Source organism: Phocoena phocoena, chromosome 9, assembly GCF_963924675.1.
Source record: "Phocoena phocoena chromosome 9, mPhoPho1.1, whole genome shotgun sequence".
Lineage (NCBI taxonomy): Eukaryota > Metazoa > Chordata > Mammalia > Artiodactyla > Phocoenidae > Phocoena > Phocoena phocoena.
This window is the reverse complement of record NC_089227.1, coordinates 81,926,542-81,948,788: the sequence shown is the minus strand read 5'-3', so window position 1 is coordinate 81,948,788 and position 22,247 is coordinate 81,926,542. Positions and strand designations below refer to the sequence as shown.

The window sequence follows — 22,247 nt, the reverse complement described above, 5'->3', positions numbered from 1 at the left end:
GCAAGCTGACCACCACCTGTGTTCTTTTCAGTATTTAAGAAGTTAATGTCTCCATCCACATGTGCTGTTCTACAGTGGAAAAGGCAAGCAATGGAAGAAGGCCAGAGAAAAGTGGAAGCTGAAGCAAGAAGCCCCGACACGCCGGCCACACCAGCCAGAAGGAGCCGAGGATGCCCAGGGCTAACATGGAGGCAGTGCAGCCAGAGCCGAGTGCTCCCACTTCCTCCGTAGACAGTGCTCAGACTCTAGGCTAAGAGAGAAATACAGAAGAGAGAATCTAGAAACCCCACGCCCTCGGTGATTACAACAGGGGCATGGAGGAAGCACCTTAAAGCTCCCAAATCCAGCAGCTCCTTCCCTCTCTCTCTGAAGGATGCCAGGCGTAAAACCCACTTGGCAACTATGGAATGAGCTCTAAAGCTCACTTAAAATATTTGCGGGGGGAAGAAGAAAGGATTTCACGTGGGAGAAGGGAAGAGGCGGCACACAGAAAAACATGAGAATCATCGCCCAAGCTATTCAAATTCTTTGCTCAGCGAGGCACGATTTAATCAACAGGGAGCCTTGAGCACTGGCTTCACTAGAGCTGAAAGGCTCAATCCCACCTTCAAAACAAGAAAAAGCTGCTGAATGAAAAGTTAGTAGAAGGTTGGAGAGTCCTGCCAATGCAGAACTCCGCGGCAGACAAGACCATGGAGTTTTTTGTAAAGGGAACAGTCCTTGGAAAGGAAGCTGACTCAAAGGAAGAAAGGAAGGAATATGAAGGAAGCCACTTCGATATGCATTTGCTTAGCTGACTTGTCTCCCTCACCTCTCCACCTTAACTCATGCTCTAAATCGTGGATTATTAATATAAATACAGAAGTGCATTAAACATATATGTACATCTTAAAGAATAAGAAGCAAACAACTATGTAACCACCACCCAAGTTAATTACCAAAACACTAGCAGAACCTTGGATCCCCTGTGTCCCTCTCTACTCCCAGCCCCTTCTCCTGACCACCACCACTATCCTGACCATTGTGATAACCTCTCCTTCCTTGCTTTCCTGTACAGTGTTACCATTTACGTATACATCTCTATGCAATATGGTGGTTTTGTTTTTCCTATTTCTGAACTCTATAAACTGAGTCTACTGTGTGTAGACAAAAGTATAGACAAGTGACTTGCTTCTTTTGCCCTTTTTTTGGGTGAAACTCATTCATGCCAGAACACTAGTTTATTCACTTTTGTGGCTGTACAGTATTGCATTGTATGAATCTACATAGTCCAACAAATATACATAGTCCAATTTTTTTTTAAATTAGCGCTAAGATTAACATCTCATTATCCCCAATACCTCAAGCATATAGACCTTGGTCTAAATGGTTCCTCCCTGGCTACACCATGACACACATAACAAAAGACTGTCTTCCTTACGTAGTTACAAGTCATGCTTTTCATTTTTATCCTTTGTGATCGAGTGTTACCAGCAATTAAACCCTACAGCTTCCAACCAAACAGTCTTGCTAACAGCCTTTCTTGAGAACCCATGTCCTGGACATCATCCCAGGGATCTGACATTCTAAAAAGACAAGCCCTCAAACAAAGCAAAGCCAAAGAAGAGATATACTTGGGCACAGGATGGTTGATGTCCCTGAAATGAGAAGGGCCAAAGGAAGAACAGGAAAAGAACCTGGAAATGATTCATTTACAGTCAATTATTCACAAGTGGCGGGAGAAGAGCACATTTTTGAATAACTGCCTTGAAATCATTCATGTACAGACCGCAACGGGACTGAGGAGCATAGAGTACACAAAGCAGAGCACCCGTCTCAAAGGGCTATTCCTTGATTTTTGTCAAGTTTTCACAAAAAGTAATAAAGCACTCCCAGGAGACCCAGTACCTCTTGGGAAGCCCAGCTGGAAACTCACCTTGGCTAACCAGTGAGCACTGACCCAGGCTAGGAAACAATCCTTATTTCTCAAGTCTGACGAAACCCGGTGAAAAGCTCAAGAATAGAATGACTGATGAGTACCCTCTTACTCCCCCTAAATATCAGCAAGGTGTTACCTCTAATGCCTTGACCTAGTAAAGTAGATCCCTGGGGGACAGTGGGTCTATAACTATTATCCCGGGCCCATTAAGGGCTTCAGTAAACAACTTGTACAAAGGAATTTTGAAAAACCTCGTTTGTACACTCTCCCCTTGCCCTGAAAGCTATTCTGAAGACTGCTGTCAGAGCTTCTTTGCATTACTGCACCAAATATGCCATTCAGACAACAGTCAGTATTTGAATTAATATTAGAGAGAGGTGATTTTATAGGCTGCACAACACCTTTTATACTATTGAGGATACAAATGCAAACAGCAGCCACCAAGTCAACCTCCCAAGCAACAAGGACAGATATTCACTGTGGCAGGTACTGCTATTCCTGTTCCCCCAGGAGGCGAGGACTGGCATGGCTACATCTTTCCTCTGAAACTCTCTCCCCCTCATCCATTTGGCCACAGCCTTGGCGATCAGGTAGGAAAAGACTGTCTGCAGACCATTATGGAAGGAAGAGACCTGTCTATATGGGAAGAATTTGTTTCCTTCCTATTACTTATAGGAACTGAAATAGTTCAAAACACACTCCACCTCCTTTTTTGCTCTTCCCATTTCATCTTCCAAGTACTGTTCAACTCCCTCCACCTGCCTCACTTATCAAAAGTCTTTATTCAAGTTCTTCCTCAATAAAAATATTTAATGGGCTTCTCTTGTCTAAGGTTCCCCACCAAATAAAGCCAAGGGAAAGACCTTCTGGGGGAAAAATACTTAAAATGTCTTTATTTGGGGGGGGCTGTGTTTGGTCTTCATTGCTGCACGCAGGCTTTCTCTAGTTGCAGCGAGTGGGGCTACTCTTCTTTGTGGTGCGCAGGCTTCTCATCGCGGTGGCTTCTCTTGTTGCGCAGCACGGGCTCCAGGTGCGCGGGCTTCAGTAGTTGTGGCACGTGGGCTCAGTAGTTGCAGCACGTGGGCCCCTAGAGCACACGGGCCTCAGTCGTTGCGGCACGCGGGCTCAGTAGTTGTGGCACGTGGGCTTAGTTGCTCCACGGCATGTGGGATCTTCCAGGACCAGGGATCGAACCCATGTTCCCTGCACTGGCAGGCAGATTCTTAACCACTGCGCCACCAGGGAAGTCCTTTAAAATGTCTTTAAGTAAAATATGAAAAAGACCAAGGGTCTATATATCAAACTTAACTTGTATCTCATATGGCACGAAAACAAGTCATTTTTCCTCTGTAAATCACAAGACCTGACATCTGAGGTTGATTACTTATAATTTTATCCATTGATCGAGCAATTTATTTATTCATTCATTTATTAATTCAACACAAATTTATTGAGTGCCTTCTATATGTCAGGCATTGTTCCAGGCAAGTAACATACTTCAGTGAAATAAAACAGACAAAAATGTCTGCTCTTGGAGACAGGGGTAATTGTTCTGCCAAAGCTGTACTGATTCATGTTGCAAACTTTCATGGATGCGGTAATTATCATTAATTGCTAATTTATAGGGCATAGAAAGCAAGTCATATGGTAACTGCTTTATCCAATTATATTAATAAAATGACATATTCTAGAAAAATGATCTTAGCCCTACCTGATACAGCAGGAAGCTTGTGAAAACAGCTGTCAAAATGAGTCAGTGTGATTGAGGTTATGAATTAGACAGTTTTCATCTCTGACAATAAAGGCTGCAGAGAGACGTGGTGTGATTCAGAGGACCTGGCTTCAGGGCACAAGTTGGATGGTGACAAAGGCTGAAACAAGCCAGCTGAGAAGGAAAATGGGGACTCAAACCGCTCAAACCCACTAACAGGTTTACTGGGAGATTTACCTACAGTGAAACACTTTATGGGCATCTATTAAAATATTGCACAGCAACAGGAACATCGCCTTAAATCTTCACTAGATACTGATAAATGACTTGGTTTAACTCTTAAGCCCCTAGACCACGAACACCAAAAGATAGAAAACTTCTTATACAAAAACCTACCCAGGGCTTCCCTGGTGGCGCAGTGGTTAAGAATCCGCCTACCAATGCAGGGGCCACGGGTTCTAGCCCTGGTCCAGGAAGATCCCACATGCCGCGGAGCAACTAAGCCCGTGTACCACAACTACTGAGCCTGCGCTCTAGAGCCCGCAAGCCACAGCTACTGAAGCCCGCGTGCATAGAGTCCGTGCTCTGCAACAAGAGAAGCCACCACAATGAGAAGCCCCGCGCACCGCAACAAAGAGTAGCCCCCGCTCGCTGCAACTAGAGAAAGCCCACGCGCAGCAACAAAGACCCAACACAGCCAAAAGTAAATAAATTAAATTAATTAATTAAAAAAAAAAACCTACCCACACTATACTTAGGGCAAAAAAAGTGATGGTATAGAAATCCGTGTCAATAAAATCAGCATTCCTTTTCACGGCACCAAGAGCAAAAATCATCCTGGCTTAAAAGTCGTATCTTCTTAGCTGAGAGCATCTTGTTAGCTCTACAAGGAGGACTAGCTTAACAGGTATACCTGCCTGATAAGCTATGACAAGAATATCTTAGCCATATCTGTCAATATGAAGATCCAATATAAAGAATAAGGACAGTCACCTGATGAACACCAAAATGTTATGAAACGGAAGCCCAAAATAAACTCATAAATTTATGGTCAACTGATTTTCAAAATGGGTGCCAAGATAATTGGGAAAGAACCTTTCAACAAAACTATGCTGGGAAAACTGGATATGCACGTGCAGAAGAATAAAGCCGGATCTCTACCTCACACCATATACAAAAGTTAACTCAAAGGATCAGAGACCTAAATATAAGAGTTAAACTATAAAACTCTTAGAAGAAAACATGGTGACCATGGATTAGGCAATGGTTTCTTAGATATGACACCATCTTAGAAAGCACAAGCAACCAAAAACATTGTGCTTCAATGGACGATATCAAGAAAGTGAAAAGACAGTATTTACAAAACATATGTGATAAGGGTCTAGTACCTGGAATAAGGAAATACTGTAACTCAACAATTAAAAATGGGCAAGGAGGGGCTTCCCTGGTGGCAGAGTGGTTGAGAGTCCGCCTGCCGATGCAGGGGACACGGGTTCATGCCCCGGTCAGGGAAGATCCCACATGCTGCGGAGCAGCTAGGCCCATGAGCCATGGCCACTGAGCCTGCACGTCTGGAGCCTGTGCTCCGCAACGGGAGAGGCCACAACAGTGAGAGGCCCGAATACTGCAAAAAAAAAAAAAAGAAAGGGCAAGGATTTGAACAGATATCTATCCAAAGAAGATAGACAAATGGCCAGTAAGCACATTTATTATTAGTCATAAGGGAAATGCAAATCAAAACCACGATGACATATCACTTCATAGCCACAAGGGTGGCTATAATCAATAAAACAGACAATAACAAGTGTTGACAAGAATGTGGAGAAATTAGAACCTTAATACATTGTTGGTGATGCAATCACTTTGGAAAACAGTCTGGCAGTCCCTCAAAAGTTAAACATAGGATTATCATATGACCCAGCAATTTCACTCCTAGGTACAAAGCCAAGAAAAATAAAATACATGTCCACATAAATTTTGTACACAAATGTTCATGGTAACATTACTCATAAGAGCCAAAAAGAGTAAAAACAATCCAAATGTCCATCAAGCGACCAAACAGATAAGAAAAATCTAGTATAACCATAAAATGGAATATTATTCAGAAATAAAAAGAAATGAAGTACTGATTGATGCTACAACATGGATAAATCTTGAAAACATTATGCTAAGTGAAAGAAGCCAGACAAAAAGCCACATATTGAAATGATTCCATTTATATGAAATGTCCAGAACAGGCAAATCCATAGAGACAGAAAGTAGATCTGTGGTTCTCAAGGGCTGGAGGGAGAGAACAGGGAGTGACTGCTAATAAGTCCAGGGTTTCTTTTTCTTTTAAGTACCAATGAAAACTGTTCTAGAATTAGACAGTGGCAACAGTTGTGTGAGTAATTTTATGGTATGTGAATTTATTTAAATTAAAAAAATTAAGATCCAATATGGAAGTACAAAAATATGACATAAAATGTCTATTTCCACAGGGGTATTTCCATATATTGTAGGAAGATTAGACCCTTAGCTGAACAACACTAACAAAGGTTTTTTAAAAGGCAGCTGACTCAGACCCAAAATTCAGGCATGGGGATTCACAACAGAATGAAGGGCTTCTGTAAACTTTCAAGTCCTCGAGAAATAACAAGATAGAAGTCACGGGAAAGAAGCAGAACTTTAGTGAAATCTACAAAGCCCTAAAAAGGAGAAAGATGGCCAAAAACAATACAAACTTTTTCTGAGAAACAACACAGCAAGTAGAATGAACTCCTTTCCCTCTGTGGCACAGAAAGGAGAACCAAGAAAATCATTAACAGTCCAAGAACCAAGAACAGTCCATAATACCATCCAGAAGTCTCCAAAGGCCACAACCCAAAGGCTGCATGTTTAGAGGACAAAGAAGCAGGCCAGCAACTCTTCTCTGGACAAGGTGTTTTCTCCACCTAAAAATACCATCAGGGGACGGGAAAGAACTGTTGTGCACTTTAACGAAGCAAAAAACTCTAAAGAAACGGAATTAAAGCACAAGTAGAACTTAAAAAAAAAAAACTGAGATTGGAGAAAATCTTAGTATATCAGAAAAAATGCTTCCTGGCAGCCAGAGCTGTTGCCTCCACAGGAAGAATCATCTCTTGAAAATTAAAACGTCATTTAGACAAGAAGCAAGCAATCCCAGAAGAGCCTAAGCCGTGTGGTCTGGGAGGTCTTTCCCAGCATATGCGCCAACATGACCGGCTTTTTCTTTCTTTTTCTGGCGAGAGCAAGAGGCAAACCTAAATGAAAGGGCCCAGCATTCAAGCACAATGACCTGGAAGCCCATGGCCTCGTGGCAGGCCATTTCACTTGTGCCGGGCGCACCAGCTCTTTCAGGAGAGACAATCCAGGGCCAGCTGTACCATGAATTGGGCCTCAGTTTGGAAAGAAGCAAGTTCAAATCCCAAGGGGACTCTAACGATCACCTGCAGAGAGAGGGCAGCTAACTGAGAGCATCTAATCAAGGCCCTTTTATCTTACAGATGAAGAATCTGCAAATGAGACAGGCTAAAGTGACTTTTGCTTAAAATAAAATTGATGGCAGAGCAAGCACTAGACCTGAAGTCCCCAAACCTGAGGTTCTACTATGCCACAGGAAGAAACAAGCATTTGGGGAGCTGCTATCTGTTAAAACGGTAGGTGAGGTTACCTACTGATTAAATCTTTTCCTCAGTTAAAAATCTCCATTTCCATGTGCCAGCAGAGCAGGTGTCAGAGACTAAATCACTAAGCCAGCAAAGCTTCCATGAGCTGGCTCCCCAAACCAAATCAACACTTATTAAACACTACCATATGCAGGGAAAGCAGACTTGCAGTCTCAATTTTATCAAAGAATACCCAAAAAGGAGACACAAAGGAAGAAAACTTCAGAATGATAAAAAGCAGGATTGGCAAACTACAGCCCAGTGGCCAAATCCGCCCTACCACCTGTTTCTGTACAACCCATGAGCTAAAAATGGTTTTTACATTTTTAAGTGGTTAAAAAAAAAAAAAGGATATTATGTAACACATGGAAAGAGTATGAAATTCAAGTTTCAGCTTCCATAAATAAAGTTTTGTTGGAACATGGCCAAGCTCATTCACTTATGTAATAGTCTATATGGCTGCTTTCACACTGAAACAGCAGAGCTGAGTAGTTGATACAGAGCCCACATGGCTCTCAAAGGCTAAAGTATTTACTACCTGGCCCTTCAAAGAGTCAGTTTGCCAGCCTCTGATATAAAACATTATGACAAGGAATGAGAAGAAAACTAGTTTTATGGCAGGTTAAATGGTACCTGCACAGCAAAAATAAATTCTGGACGACCACTTCAAGTTACACAGACTGCTCATCTTTATAATCAGGGAAGGGGCAGTGGTAAGTGGCAATAAGAATTTAGTTTCAGAATCAAATCCATGTCAGTGGTGATTTTTGAAAGTTCACTGGCTCTATTAGCTTCAATTTCCTCATTTATAAAATAAGTATATCAGAATATCCATGAGAGGTGTGATGAAACCTAAACAAGGGAATACGGCCCTTGGCACAGAGGGTAGCCAAAAGACCCAATAAATAATAGCCAATATCGTTTTTATAAGAAATGGCTTGGGAGTTCCCTGGTGGTCTAGTGGTTAGAATTCGGCACTTTCACTGCCGTGACCCAGGTTCAATCCCTGGTCGGGGAACCGAGATCCCGCAAGCCACTGGGTGTGGCCAAAATTTAAAAAAAAAAAAAAAAAAAGGCTCAAAGTGTGGTCTGAAGTAAAGACTGGAAGCATATGTACCACAGAAAAAGAACCATTTCCTCCTGGGGTTTACAAGTGAATATCAAATTCATGGAAATTCTCCCACCACTGAATTCAACCAGAAAGAATTAGAGAAATAATCCATGATCTCGTTTCCCTGCTTTATCACCTAAGATACCCACTCTCTAGGAGAGTGGACTTAAGTGATTTCTGAACCTCCGTCCTCAGAGATAATGGCAAATAAGTATCGTATCTTAAGTTTATTCTTAACTTCAAACTTGACAAAGTGTCTTGACAATCACAGCCTCAGATGACCATGAATCTGAAATCAGATAGTCTTAAGTTTGAACACAAACTCAAGTGACAAGCATTCCGAACACTGTGATGACATTCCCTCATCTATAAGTGAGGACAATACTACTGCCATCTTCTCTGGACATTATGATTATTAAGCAAGATGCCTCACGGTACCTGACACCTAGCAGGTACGCAAGAAATGTTAAGGGCATGCTGGTCTCTCTTCTCTTCCCTCCCTACTGTCCACTCCTCTCCATCCTCACAACAAACTGTGGCACAGTTAGATGATGGCCACCAGGACTAGAACACAGGTTTTCCCCGTGCACTTTCTAATAAACCCCAAATATTAAACATCTGATATGAGAACTATGAATCAGAACAGTCGTGACTTAACATAAAGAACACAAGGCTGTAACCTGCACAAATACAGCCTAACCAGAAAGGAACTAGCTCAGTCTCCTAGAGGCCAGAAGCCCGGTGATGATCCTCTGCAGAGCCAAGTCCTCACCACCCCAAGGCTCAGCTCCACGGTGGTCAAGGAACCAGAGTTACTCAGAAATAAGAACTCAGCAGGAACTACATGGCAGGCAAACACAAAGTGTCATTCCAGAAAAATCCATTCCAGTTGTCAAAAGAGTTTATCAGAGTAAACGTCACGTGTGAAAATTACCAAAAAGGGAAAAGAACCAAAAACTGACTCCAGAAGAGCATAACAGTGATCATCTGATCACTCCAGGACTTGACCCCTCGACCAAACGTTTAGGGTCAAGTACTCAGACTATTAAAGCTGAAGGAAAATTACTGCAGTGATCAGGGCTTTTGGGTGGTGATTCTGCTGTTTAAAATGGCCCACAGGCATAGTCATGAAGTTTTCTTAAGCACAAAGAAAGCTGTTATGATGTGCCCCACAGAGAAAATATTAGGTAATTTTCGTTTAGGCACAAGTTATAGTGCTGTTGCTCATATGTTCAAAGTTAATGAATCAAGACTACATATCAAGTATGAGGTCTTTTGTTTTTTGTTTTTTTTTTTTTTGGCTGTGTTGGGTCTTCATTGCTGCGCACAGGCTTTCTCTAGTTGCGGCGAGCAGGGGTTACTCTTCGTTGCGGTGCGCGGGCTTCTCACTGCGGTGGCTTCTCTTGTTGCAGAGCACGGGCTCTAGGCGTGTGGGCTTCAGTAGTTGTGGCTCGCGGGCTCTAGAGTGCAGGCTCAGTAGTTGTGGCTCATGGGCTTAGCTGCTCCGCGGCATGTGGGATCTTCCCGGACCAGGGCACAAACCCAGATCCCCTGCACTGGCAGGGGGATTCTTAACCACTGAGCCACCAGGGAAGCCCCAAGTAAGAGGTCTTTAAACAAAAGCACACAGAACAAGGTCATATATCTATTACTTGATGAAAATGTGGTGACCAGAGGCTCACAGGAACTAACTCAGTATTTCTCACAGGAGCGATGGTTCAAAATTCACTAATTCAGTGCTTGTGACTTGACAGAACAGAACTACCACAAATAATGACTATATGTTATAAATACAAAGAAGATGATATGGCAACTCTGCGGGAAGAGTCACAGGAGTTACTTGCACTATTCTTGCAACTTTTCTGTAAGTTTGAGATTATTTTTAAATAAAATTTTAAAACCTTTTGGAAAAGGTGCAAAACATACTACCAGCTGCTTTAGAGCCTCAAAGACAAAACAAATCCCTAGAACAAGAACTCCTTGGTGATTCTGAAAATCTGTCTTGCTCCCCTCCCAAACCCCCTCCGCACACACAACTAAAAGAATGAATGTCAAACTGAAACCAAGCAGGATCCTGTAGGGCCCTCCCGGGTACAAACGCCCCTCCGTGTCCCCCATTTCTTGTTTATAGAAGGCTTTAGTCTCCTAGGCCTTCCAGAGTTCCAAACAGCAGGCTCCAGCAGTTACTCATTAGGGGAGTGAGGGAATGCAGAAACAAAAAGCAGTTAAACAAGAGAAGTAACGACAATAGTTCAGTGATAAAACAGAGTTCTAGTTCCTCCTCAAGGGATACACACAATCTAACACATATCTCTGAGTTGTTCTGCAGAAACTAAGACCACCCCCACCTGGGTAGAGGACAGTGACTACACACTGTATACCCCACACTGGCTGGCAGGCAGGCACCAGAACATTGATAATTAAGATTCACATCACCCTGTTACCTCACCATCAACCAATCAGAAGAAGAAAGTCATACACCCTGCAGCCCTCTCCCCAAATGTTGCCTTTAAAAATCATTCCCGGGTTTCCCTAGTGGCGCAGTGATTGAGAGTCCGCCTGCCGATGCAGGGGACACGGGTTCGTGCCCCGGTCCGGGAAGATCCCACATGCCGTGGCACGGCTAGGCCCGTGAGCCATGGCCGCTGAGCCTGCGCATCCAGAGCCTGTGCTCCGCAACGGGAGAGGCCACAACAGTGAGAGGCCCGCGTACCGCAAAAAAAAAAAATTAAATTAAAAAATAAATAAATAAATAAAAATCATTCCCTGAGGGAGGGATAAATTGGAAGATTAGGATTGACATATACACACTACTATATACAAAATAGATAACTAATAAGGACCTACTGTATAGCACAGGGAACTCTACTCAGTGCTCTGCAATGGCCTACATGGGAAAAGAATCTAAAAAAGAGTAGATGTATGTGTATGTATAACTGATTCACTTCGCTCTACACCTGAAACTAACACAACATTGTAAATCAACTATACTCCAATAAAAATTTAAAAAAAGAAAATCATCCCCTGAAAGCCATCAAGGAGTTCAGGTCTCCTGAACACGAGCCACCTTGCTTGGCACCCAGCAAATAAACATACTTCACCACAACCTGGTGTCAGTAAATTGGCTTTGCTGTGTAGCAAAGCAGACCCAAGTTCAGTTCAGTGACAAAACCATTATTGTGTTGCAAGGACCATATCATCCCATATGATCCGTTGATCGCTTCATGTTCTTCTTCCAAATGAGATAATATGCTAGACGCATTCAAATCACAGAATTCCAACCTCTGAGCACACAGTTCAAAAAAGCTATCGCTGGGGACTTCCTTGACGGTCCAGTGGTTAAGACTTCGCCTTCCAATGCAGGGGGTGCAGGTTAGATCCGTGGTCAGGGAGCTAAGATCCCACATGCCACACAGCCAAAAAACCAAAGCATAAAACAGAAACAATATTGTAACAAATTCAATAAAGACTTTAAAAATGGTCTGCATCAAAAAAAAAAAAGAAAAGGCTATCACTCCCAAAAAGGATCTTGAATTTTAGGGAGATGTCCTCTTCCTTCCAGTGCTAGTTATCTGGTGGGGATTTTAAAAACCTACATGTGTGATCTAATTAGATTTTATATTCAGAAAAGCCAAAAACCCCTTAATGTCTCAAAAGTTTTGAGAAACAATGGATGAAAGTTCAGAGTCTTCTATTGAGAACATTCTCTAAGAGGCCAGAGCACCATCCATATTTTTGGTTTAAATCCTGTAATCTTGATGGTAATCCCTTTCCCCAGGAGCTGGCCTTCTTTATTAATGAAGAAGAATCTGATTATCAAAAACAATGCCTGGGTCCCCCACTCTAGTCTAGAAACAAAGGGAAAGATGTTTTGGTAAATGCCAAGAGAAATCTATTAATTTGCAAGACACTGGATCCCGAGTTTAGATTTTATTTTCTTTTATCCTTACCAAATCCTGATTTCCTCTTCCGCAAGAATAAGAGTCTCTACAGCCAATCAACTATACTTTGAATACACTGAAAAGTTAAATCACTGCAGCCACCATGGCTACAGATGGAGGGAGGCACAGCGCGGGGCGGGGGGTGGTGCTGACCCATCATCTTTCAACTGAAACAAAGAATGGGGAGAAGGAGGATGCACAGAAAGCCTCTGAAGGCAATTACAGACCAGCAGTCACCTGAGAGCTTGTCGGAACCGCAGACTCAGACCCTACCTGGACCTCCTGATTCAGAATCTGCATTTTAATAAGATCCTCAGGTGACAGGTATGCACAACGAGGTTAATCTCCCCACACACACACTTTATTCCCCACTGTGCCTGGGGAATCTGCCTGGCTCAAACATGTCCTCCGGCAAATTCAGCTTAAACTTTTTACTCAAAGAGGCCTTCCCAATCCCCAGACTAGGTCAGCTATATGCCATATATGCTCTGAGCCTCTGTATTTCTCTCCCATAGAATTCATCACAACATTAAATAGCATAATGAATTGTATAGTATCAGTTTTCCACTCCATGGTGCAAGCTCTCTCCGGGCAAGGACTACATCTCTCTTATTCACCATGGTAGCCCCAGAGCCCAGAACAAGACCAGAGACAAAGTGAGCATTCAGTAAGTGTTTTTTTCTGAATAAATGAATGGTCCTAGTATGTATCAAGCACAAGTATCAAGTGCTAGACTTTGGAAAGAAGGGACAAAAACAATTAAAACACAGTCCTTGTCCTTAAGCAGCTCATAGCTTAGTGGATTTTTGTTGAAGCTAACGAGAGAGCCAAGCTCTTAAGAGTATGCCCTGCATTCACAGCTGTTTTTCCGACAAATGACAACAGGTAACCCAAAGGTTCTCTAAGGCCTTACAGGGAACCCCTCCCTAGCATGACCTACAGGCAAGCGCATCCTCACCTAACCCTCCCCTCAAAGATTCTCCCCTCCCAGAGTTCAGTACTTTGTCCAGCCCTCTCTCTCTGTCCTCTCTAAGGCAACTCCAACAAACTTTAGTATCATTTTATTCTCCACTAAGAAGTTTGTGTTTCCTCTGGGAACATTTTCTTCAACCCGCTTTCTTCATCAGCCCTCTTATTATGAAATGTCAAATTTCCTTGTTACATCCTTTAAGAATGTTTTACCTAACTCATTTCCAACCACTCAATTATTTCCTGCGAGCTATGAAGTCTATTGTCAACAGAAACCATTTAAATCTATGTCCCAGACCGCACTGGAGAAATCTCCCGATTAACTATTCGATACTCAACTGTCCTCCCACTTTCCTCAGTCATTTCCTATATCTCCCAAAGAGACTCTGTCTGAACAAGTACTGTCATCTCTTCTAGGATTATATTTTCGATGATTCTTATATTTATTCTTGTTTAATAGACAAGAATCTCTTGAGAGATTTACATCCCAAAGCTAAATACCACGGTAACAGAAGTGCCTAAACTCATAGTGATGAGAGTAACATCTTTTCATTTTATCTCCAGGGAAGAAGCTCACAGAGAAATATTAGTGGAGGCAAAGAACACATTGACAAGGAGGGAAGTGCTCAGTGGAGAAGACAAGCTGAAGCTACTATCAAGGCACCTCACAGCCCTGTCCAAGGGGCTCAGAACCCACCCCGCCTTCCCAACCAGACCCCAGTTACAGTATAATACAGCCACTAAAAACACCGAATTCTAGACACTAAGGCTTTGATGTAAAGATCCGCTCTAAGCACTGTTTGTACACCAAGTATTACAGATATGTTCACGTGCCTGTCATGAATGGGATTAAAAATTCCAAGGGCATGCCTTCTGAATATTTTCCACATCCCACCCTGTAATACTGTTTACCAAACAATGACAAACTGGAACCCTAGCCCAAAGATTTGGTTTGTGGACTGTGAGAAATTTTAAGGCACTTCAAAAAGTCACCAATTGTTTTCTTAAATGCTTCAAAATACACACTTCTAGGGTGTCTGGCCTTAGCCTATTTTGTGGGTTTCAAATCACCAGTGCCTTTTTTGGTTCAGATACACTTTGCATATCTGTCCACTCCACGTTTCAGAACTGCTAAAAAATGTGAGAGGAAGGTTAAGGTCTTATTTCTCTTGAATTGATGCACTGGCACTGCAGGTATCGGAGGCAACTCCCCAAAGACAGGTCTTCTGTTAAGGAAGCTCAAGAAAAAATGTGTTCTGAGGCCAAAGATTTTTCCTCCCCGCTTCAGGGGCAAATGGAGATGAAGCAAGTTGCCAAGGCAGGATGGAGAGGCCTAGGTTGCATTCCAGGGGCTACTCAGTTAACGGGGTCTGTACGTCCAGCCCTCCCCACCCTTTAACTCTCGTGCCTCCTCCCCAACTCCAGTGCTCAGAGGAAGGACAGAAGTGTAACCACAGAACCTGATCCAGAAAGGGGGAAAGCCCAGCTACTGCTTTCCCAGCCTCAATGGCCACAGCTGCTGTCATCTTATTTCTCCTCCTCAGAGCACTGCCATCACTGCATCCCTGAGCAAAAGGTACACTAGGCAAAACAGCAAATCATAACCCCATGATTAAAAAGGGGGTAGGAGGCCTGCACCAGACAGATACAGCTAAGTGAAAATATATCAGACTCTTGCAACATTCTATAGGAATGAAGATTATTGCATTTACTGTCCCTCAGGTTTGCTTCTGTAAAGCCATGCACATTTTTTCTTAGAACTAATTTATAGCAAACGGATGCTGGATTATTGAACATAATACTCAATACTGTTCAGAATGAATCGTCTCTCAAGAATACCTAATATATTTATTTTGGCTTATATGTAGGACTTGGGAAAGTCAAGAAACTTCTGTGCTACCCATGAAAAGCATTGATGTTCCCATTTTATTGTCCAAACTTCTTTGGAAACTTTTCCTATTTGAAATGTTGATAGTCAATTTTAGATGTCAAAATAAAGAAGTACAAACCACAAATCTACCATAAACCTTTCAGAGTCCTTTATTGCTAAATTAATGTACCATCCCAAGATTCCCCTTACTATTAAAATCCTTCAGAGAGTGTGATGAACGCCATTATCACCTAACACAGCTGAAGATTACAAGTGGTCATTCCTTCCCCACTATATGCTGGTGTGCCCAGCCCACCCCCATCCTTAACCATAATGCACAGATTTGCACACCTCTTCAAGAAGTTAAACTAAGGCTATCTGGCCACGATCTGGAATTTGCTTACAAGTACTGCCCAGAAGAGACTGCTCCTCCATTTTTATTTAAAAATGCCAATAATATTCTACTTACCCTATACTATCACTAAAGCCCAGCTCTCTGATTCCCCTCACGGTTTTTTTTCTTTTGGATTTTTTTCTTTCAAAATAAATGAAAGTTTGTAACACATAAAGCATAGAAATTTCACAAGAAAGTTTATGGACAGCTCAGACTCCTGGGGCACCTTTACTATGTTTAGCCCTGTGCCATCAACCCCTTTTAAAAACCGATTTTCCCCGTTCCTCAGATAATCTTGAGTCCCAAGTTTATTATTCTCTCTACACTGGCTTTCACCTTCATCCTGTTGATAATCAGGGAAACACATTTTCTTCTGACACGAGAGTAGGAGAGATACTTTCATTCAGAGCACCAATCGGGGGACGCTGAAGAATTCAATGGAAGCCGCGCAGTCTGGCCGGCAGCCCCACACTGACTGGCTCTGTGACGCGCTGGCATGAGATGACTAACACCCGGGCAGGGCAGGCTGAACCTGGAGCCGGGCCTGGGCTCCAGAGAGCCTGCGGGAGGTCTCAGGAGAGTCTAAAGCTCTCACAAGAGAGGAGTTTAACAAGATAACTCGGCTTTTAAGTAACAGAGGCAGCCCCCTGGCCTCTGGGCTGCAAAAGGGCTCACCTGCCAGGAGTAATAACACAAGCAATTACTGCACACAGAATAATAAAGCTCAGAGGGATTCCCAGGTACTCGGATGGAGTCTCCCTCCCCCTTACTTACACAAAGGGGGAAGGAATGGGAGGAAAAAATGCCCCACCTTCCATGAAGACCAGGGACAGTACTGTTAGGTAAGCAACTAAATTACACTTGACAGAGTAAGTCACTGTTTTGGGTGGTTGCCAAAAATAAAAATGCCCCTGGTATTAAAGGTTATATATAAAATAATGCATCCTCCCTCTCCTGGAACAGAATTCATAGTTTAAAAGTTCACTAACATCACATTCCAGAGACTGGAAACACAGACTTAAATGTCTCGCTTCTCATTCCTTTCTCTACCACAAACTTCCAGGAGGCCTTCCTCACTTTAGGCAAGTTTCCTTCAACTTGCACATCGACAGCAGATTGCTCACAGCTGCTTTCACGAACATCTGAGTATTCCCACCTGGACCTACCCATTTCTGCTGCCTTTTACCTTATCGGTTTTATTCCTCTGCCTCTGTCAAGACCTGTCATTTTCACCGTCTCCCCAGAAGAGATGTTTAAAACAGAGAAACTGATCTGAAAATATCACATCTGATTTTTCCAACCCATCCATTCTCCAAGAAAACCTTCAGTAACTTCACGAGGTCCCGCTTCCACCATAAAACAAGGTTACCTGCCTCTATTTAACAGCATTTTAATGAGAGGGACACCTAAAATCGCATCAGCCCAAAGCTTTACCCAGAATCAGGTACACAGCCTGGTCTCAAGCCTGGGCTGCCTGTGCTCCATGAAAGCCTGGAGACCCTCCACCCTGCCCCAGGCCATCCTAGCAGCTACTTAAAAAACCATCTACCTTCTGTTTATTTTGGCCCCTGTTGAACTATGCCAGCCCACACTCTTTCTCCCAGACTTGACTCTTCTTACTAAACCCATTAAACATACATTTTATCACTCAAATCAGAACACTTTTGAGAGTGAAAATGGGGTGTTACTGATAATTGTGCCAAGACAACAGCCCTGGGCAAACTGTGATGTAAGTTGCCCTGTCCTTACAAAGGTGGGAGGCCAGGTAAGGGGCTGTTCCTCGCAAATAACCAATTTATGCTGGTCCTACACATTGTTCCTCTCTGCCAATCTCCCAAAGAGGACCAGAAAGTGCCCAAACAAACTAGTCCACCTCGGGGCAAAGAAAACAGAAAATGTTTTATGTTGTAGTGGAAAAATTTTTCGAAATATATCAACTTCAAGTTTTGATCCTTTGGGGGTGGAGACGAAATGCAACCCAGTCCTAAAGCACCAGAGGCTAGAGGGTTCCTGGGAGGATGGGGCAGAAGTCAAAGGAAACCAAAACTTTGCCCGTTGTATTTTTGCCTGATTAACCTCACCTGCGCCGCTGAACCACAACTAGTATTCACATACAGCTGCCCTTTTCCACGTGTTACCTAAATTTGTTTAATCTTTCCTAACGGTTAAATTAATACCTCCAAAGCTCAGAAGGTTACACATTTGCCAGTGCACAGTTTCTGCTAAGCCAGGGCTTCCCAGACTTTTAAAGATTCCAGACCAGTAGAGTTTCCCCCACTTCCAAAAATTAAGGACTGACATGTTATACATTTTTTATTTGTACCGAGGACATGAAAGAAAACAAAGGCCATCACATCATTTATAAAGTAAAGGACATTTTAGCCAAAAAAAAAATAATAGTAAGAATATAATCTCAAAATTAAAGCCAGTCCTTCAAATTGAACCACCTTAACATCACAAAACTTGCCAGGCGCCCTTCTTCCTCTCATTTTACCTCATCTGGTTCCAATTCCAGTCCCATCTAAGCTGGGGACAGATCCGGAAAGTGCTGGACTACTAACACCAGCCAATGGTCAGAACACCGCTTTCTCTCACTCATTCTATCAGCAACAACCCCATGAGGTGAGCACTGTTATTATGCTCGTTTACAGGCAAAGCTGGAAGGTAAAGGGTAAAGTCACTTGCCCAAGGTATTGTGGCTAGTAGCCAGTGAAGCTAATGACGTGGGCCACAGCCATCCCAGAAAATCAGTTCGGTTCAGCCTCAAGACACAACTTATGTGTCTGTTTCCCAAAGTGTGGGCTTGTTTAAAAAACAAACCAAGAAAAACTGGTTTAGGTGGTATATGATCCCTGTATGTATGTACCAGCATTTAATATTTATACATAAATAAGAACTGTCTCCTGTCCCCTTTTCAATTCTCTTTCAATCCTTTCTATTAAACGAAGTTTCAGTTTGGTGGCAGGAAGCCTTTAGCACATCTCTACCACTTGTTACACACTTCCTTGAGAGCCCGCTGCGAAACGCTGTACCTAGCTAGAATTTAATAACATTCGCTGTTTAGTTTTCATTGCGGGGTTTTTCTAAAGGTACTTTCTAGTAAGTAGTAACCAGGAAGTAATACTGGTTTCCCATTTTCAATAATGAAATCATTTCCTTTTAAAATAATATTTCAATTTTTAAAATAGCTGATTGCCCCAAAGATTTTCAAACTAAATAAAAGTAGAGGCAGTGTTGCAATATGCTAAAAATATGGGAGGGGCACACACACACCGGAAGCCCCGGAAACTGGAGGTAAACCATCAGCAGGGTTGAGATGAGCTGGACCAAAGGCTGAAAACAAGACTCCCCTGGTTCACCCTCTCCGAACAACTCTAAAAATTGCTGACTTTCCCCGTGCAGGATGTGTCAGGCTCACCACCGCTACCACCCCACCTGCTAATCCAAGAAGAAAAATGAGGAAGAGCTATGTACCAGACTGTAGGGAAGAAAAGTCAGGCCTCTCACAGGACCTTGCCTCTGACCTCCTCCTGTCATCCACAGGTAGGTAGTTGCACCCTTTCTTAGCCAGGGAGCTCTCTAGAACCCAGAGAGAGCCAGTAAGGCTAAAGCTCTAAGAGCCTACTATCCTTGAAGTTCAAGACCTCAAAACATCTGGGGGCCTTCAACCAATTAAAGAGTAGTGATTTAATGATCCCCAGGAGCAGAGCCCTGCCCTCCACTGAAAAGATAGTGGTTTTCAAGGATACTCACTGGGGAAATAGACTACCAACCGTGAAAGGATTAATGAGTGTAAGGAGAGGATAAGCTGTATTTTGCCCTAAATCTAATCTAAGATGATCCTGGTAGGATATAAAAAGGTGAAGTCTAAGTAAAGCGCCCCCTACAACTACCGAAAACATTAAGTGCACTTCTAGGAATCTATCTTAGGGAAATGCCGACACAAGAACACGAAGATGTATCAAAGAATGTTGATATATCAACAGGAAAAGAGTGGATAAGCAAACACACCCAAACTATGGAATACTCCTCAAACATTAAAGAATGAGGTAGATGTATAATTATGATACAGATAGTTATGACAATTTAAAAAAGAAAGTTACAGGACTCATTACGACCTCATTTCTGTTTGTTTGAAAAGGGAGGGTGTACATATCTGCATGAAAAAACTGTGGGAAGAACATTTACTTAAGGGAATGAGAATGAATGGTAGAAAACTCACAAGGAGGGCAGAGAGAGATTTTTGCATTTAACTTTACATACTTCTATACTGTTTGAAGTCTTAGGAACAAGCATGAAGTCGAAAATTTAAATACCAATAATTATGAAATTACTAACACTGGATGGCATTCACCTGAGCATGTGGAAGTATTTCAGGGATGAACTAGAAAACTGCTGGTCAAAAGAAGGAAAGGCCACCAAGGAACTGCAAACGTGACCCTTAATCATAAGGACCTCAAAGACTTGAGAATTACAAGAAAGTTTTATTTACAAATTAGACAAGCTAGTGGAATAGAAAGTAAAGACTGGGCTTCCCTGGTGGCACAGTGGTTAAGAATCCGCCTGCCAATGCAGGGGACACGGGTTCAAGCCCTGGTCTGGGAAGATCCCACATGCTGTGGAGAAACTAACCTGTGTGCCACAACTACTGAGCCTGTGTTCTAGAGCCCACGAGCCACAACTACTGAGGCCGTGTACCACAACTACTGAAGCCTTTGTGCCTAGAGCCCGTGCTCTGCAACAAAAGCAGCCACGGTAATGAGAAGCCTGCGCACCGCAACGATGAGCAGCCCCTGCTCACCGTAGCTAGAGAAAGCCCGCGCACAGCAACAAAGACCCAACGCAGCCAAAAATAAATAAATAAACTTTTTTTTAAAAAAAGTAAAGACTAGGGTTTCCCTGGTGGTGCAGTGGTTGAGAGTCCACCTGCCGATGCAGGGGACACGGGTTCGTGCCCCGGTCCGGGAAGATCCCCCATGCCGCGGAGCGGCTGGGCCCGTGAGCCATGGCCGCTGAGCCTGCGCGTCCAGAGCCTGTGCTCTGCAACGGGAGAGGCCTGCATACCGCAAAAAAAAAAAAAAAAAAAAAAAGTAAAGACTAAGACCACCACAGAGGTCATTGTCATCTTGGGTTTTACGGGTGTTGTTCTTGTTAAGAACGGAGCTTATAAACAAGAAACAGGATGGATATAAATAGAGAAACCAAAAAGCTCATATGTGTGGTTCTGCAGGATTCTAAGAGCAGAAAGTGAGGAGCAGAGAATCTTCATGTTTGTAGATGACACTAAAGACTTCCATAGTAATAACGTGCCAAGTTATGGGTGCCAAATTATAGGAAGATCTGGGGAATCTATGCAAATAGAAGGAGAAGTGGCAAATGAGTGTTAAAATGAGCATATGGCCTAAATCAGGCATATAAAACAACTCCTCAGCTGTCAGTTATGACCTAGGAATAGGCTCTCGGAGTCACTGTAAATGGACCCCTGAGGACGTCTGCCTAATATTGAGCTACAGATTAAAAGCAATGCAAAGTGTCCTGGGAGCCATCAAGACAAGTGCTAAAAAGAAAAAAAGAAGTTACTAACCCCTCTCGTATAAAATTCAGAGGCACTGGCCCCAAAAGCATACACTTCTTTTGTCATTTATGTCCTGCCCCTTCAACTACATACAGCACAGGAGTTAAACAAGATCAGTGGGTATCAAATGCCAGCCCCTGGATGAATCCCAAACGGACTCTTTCAGAATCACTTAGGAGTGGCTTTTTTAAAATACGTATTCCTGGGAATTCCCCGCTCATCTGGTAGTTAGGACTCCATGCTTCCACCGCAGGGAACTAAGATCTGCGTGGTGCGCGGCGCAGCGGGGGAAAAAAAGAATAAAATACGGATTCCCAAACCACACTTGCAGAGATTCTAATCCAGTGCCTCAGAACGGCCTTCTAGGTGGTCCTGATGCAACGACCTGTTTAGAAAATCACTGGCCTCCTTCTCTCTCTCTAAATCTACTCCCAGAAAGGATGGAAGAAAGCTTACAATAAAAAATAAACTGAAGAAACCATGGGAGGAACTACCAAGAATAGATTAAGATGATTCCTATACTAGCACATGAAATGGAAGTGGGAAAGATCTGCAAGACAATGAGAATGATCTAAAGGAAGAGGCTTTGGCCTCAGAGTGTGAAAACCAGAGCTCAGAACCCAACCAAGCCCCATGCTCCCGCCAGACTCCCACAAACAAGAGCAGGCTCAGAATAAACTCTCCCCATGAGTTACAGGTTCCCTGAGCGTCCTCTTCATCCCCACCCTTCGCAGGTCTAGACCTGCTGCCCCAGGAGAATGGCTGGGTGTTCAGAAGCAGAGGTGAGACTGCATAAATAAAACCCACTGGTACCATGTTCCTCTGGGTCCCAAGCAACCACTCCCACTAGCCTATCCCGACACCACCGCTGAAGCCAGGACTCTCCATGGCTCAATTCTATCCACCCTCCAGCCGCTCCAGTGTCTGATCACTTAGTCTGCTTCAAATTCTAACTCTGGTCTTCCACACTAGAAAACCATAATTCGACTAATCTACCTTCTCAAAACAAAACAAAACAAAAAACAAGCAATGGGAACAGAAAATATGTCTCCTGCAGGATAAGCAGCAATTCAAAGTGAAGACTACCAGA

General features: G+C 43.1%; 1 protein-coding gene across 1 annotated transcript in view; it reads right to left on the bottom strand.

The window, feature by feature from the left end:
- The window catches only part of SND1 (staphylococcal nuclease and tudor domain containing 1), a 419,523-nt gene that overhangs the window by 390,441 nt on the left and 6,835 nt on the right, over positions 1-22,247 (bottom strand). The gene's annotated exons all lie outside the window — the stretch shown is intronic.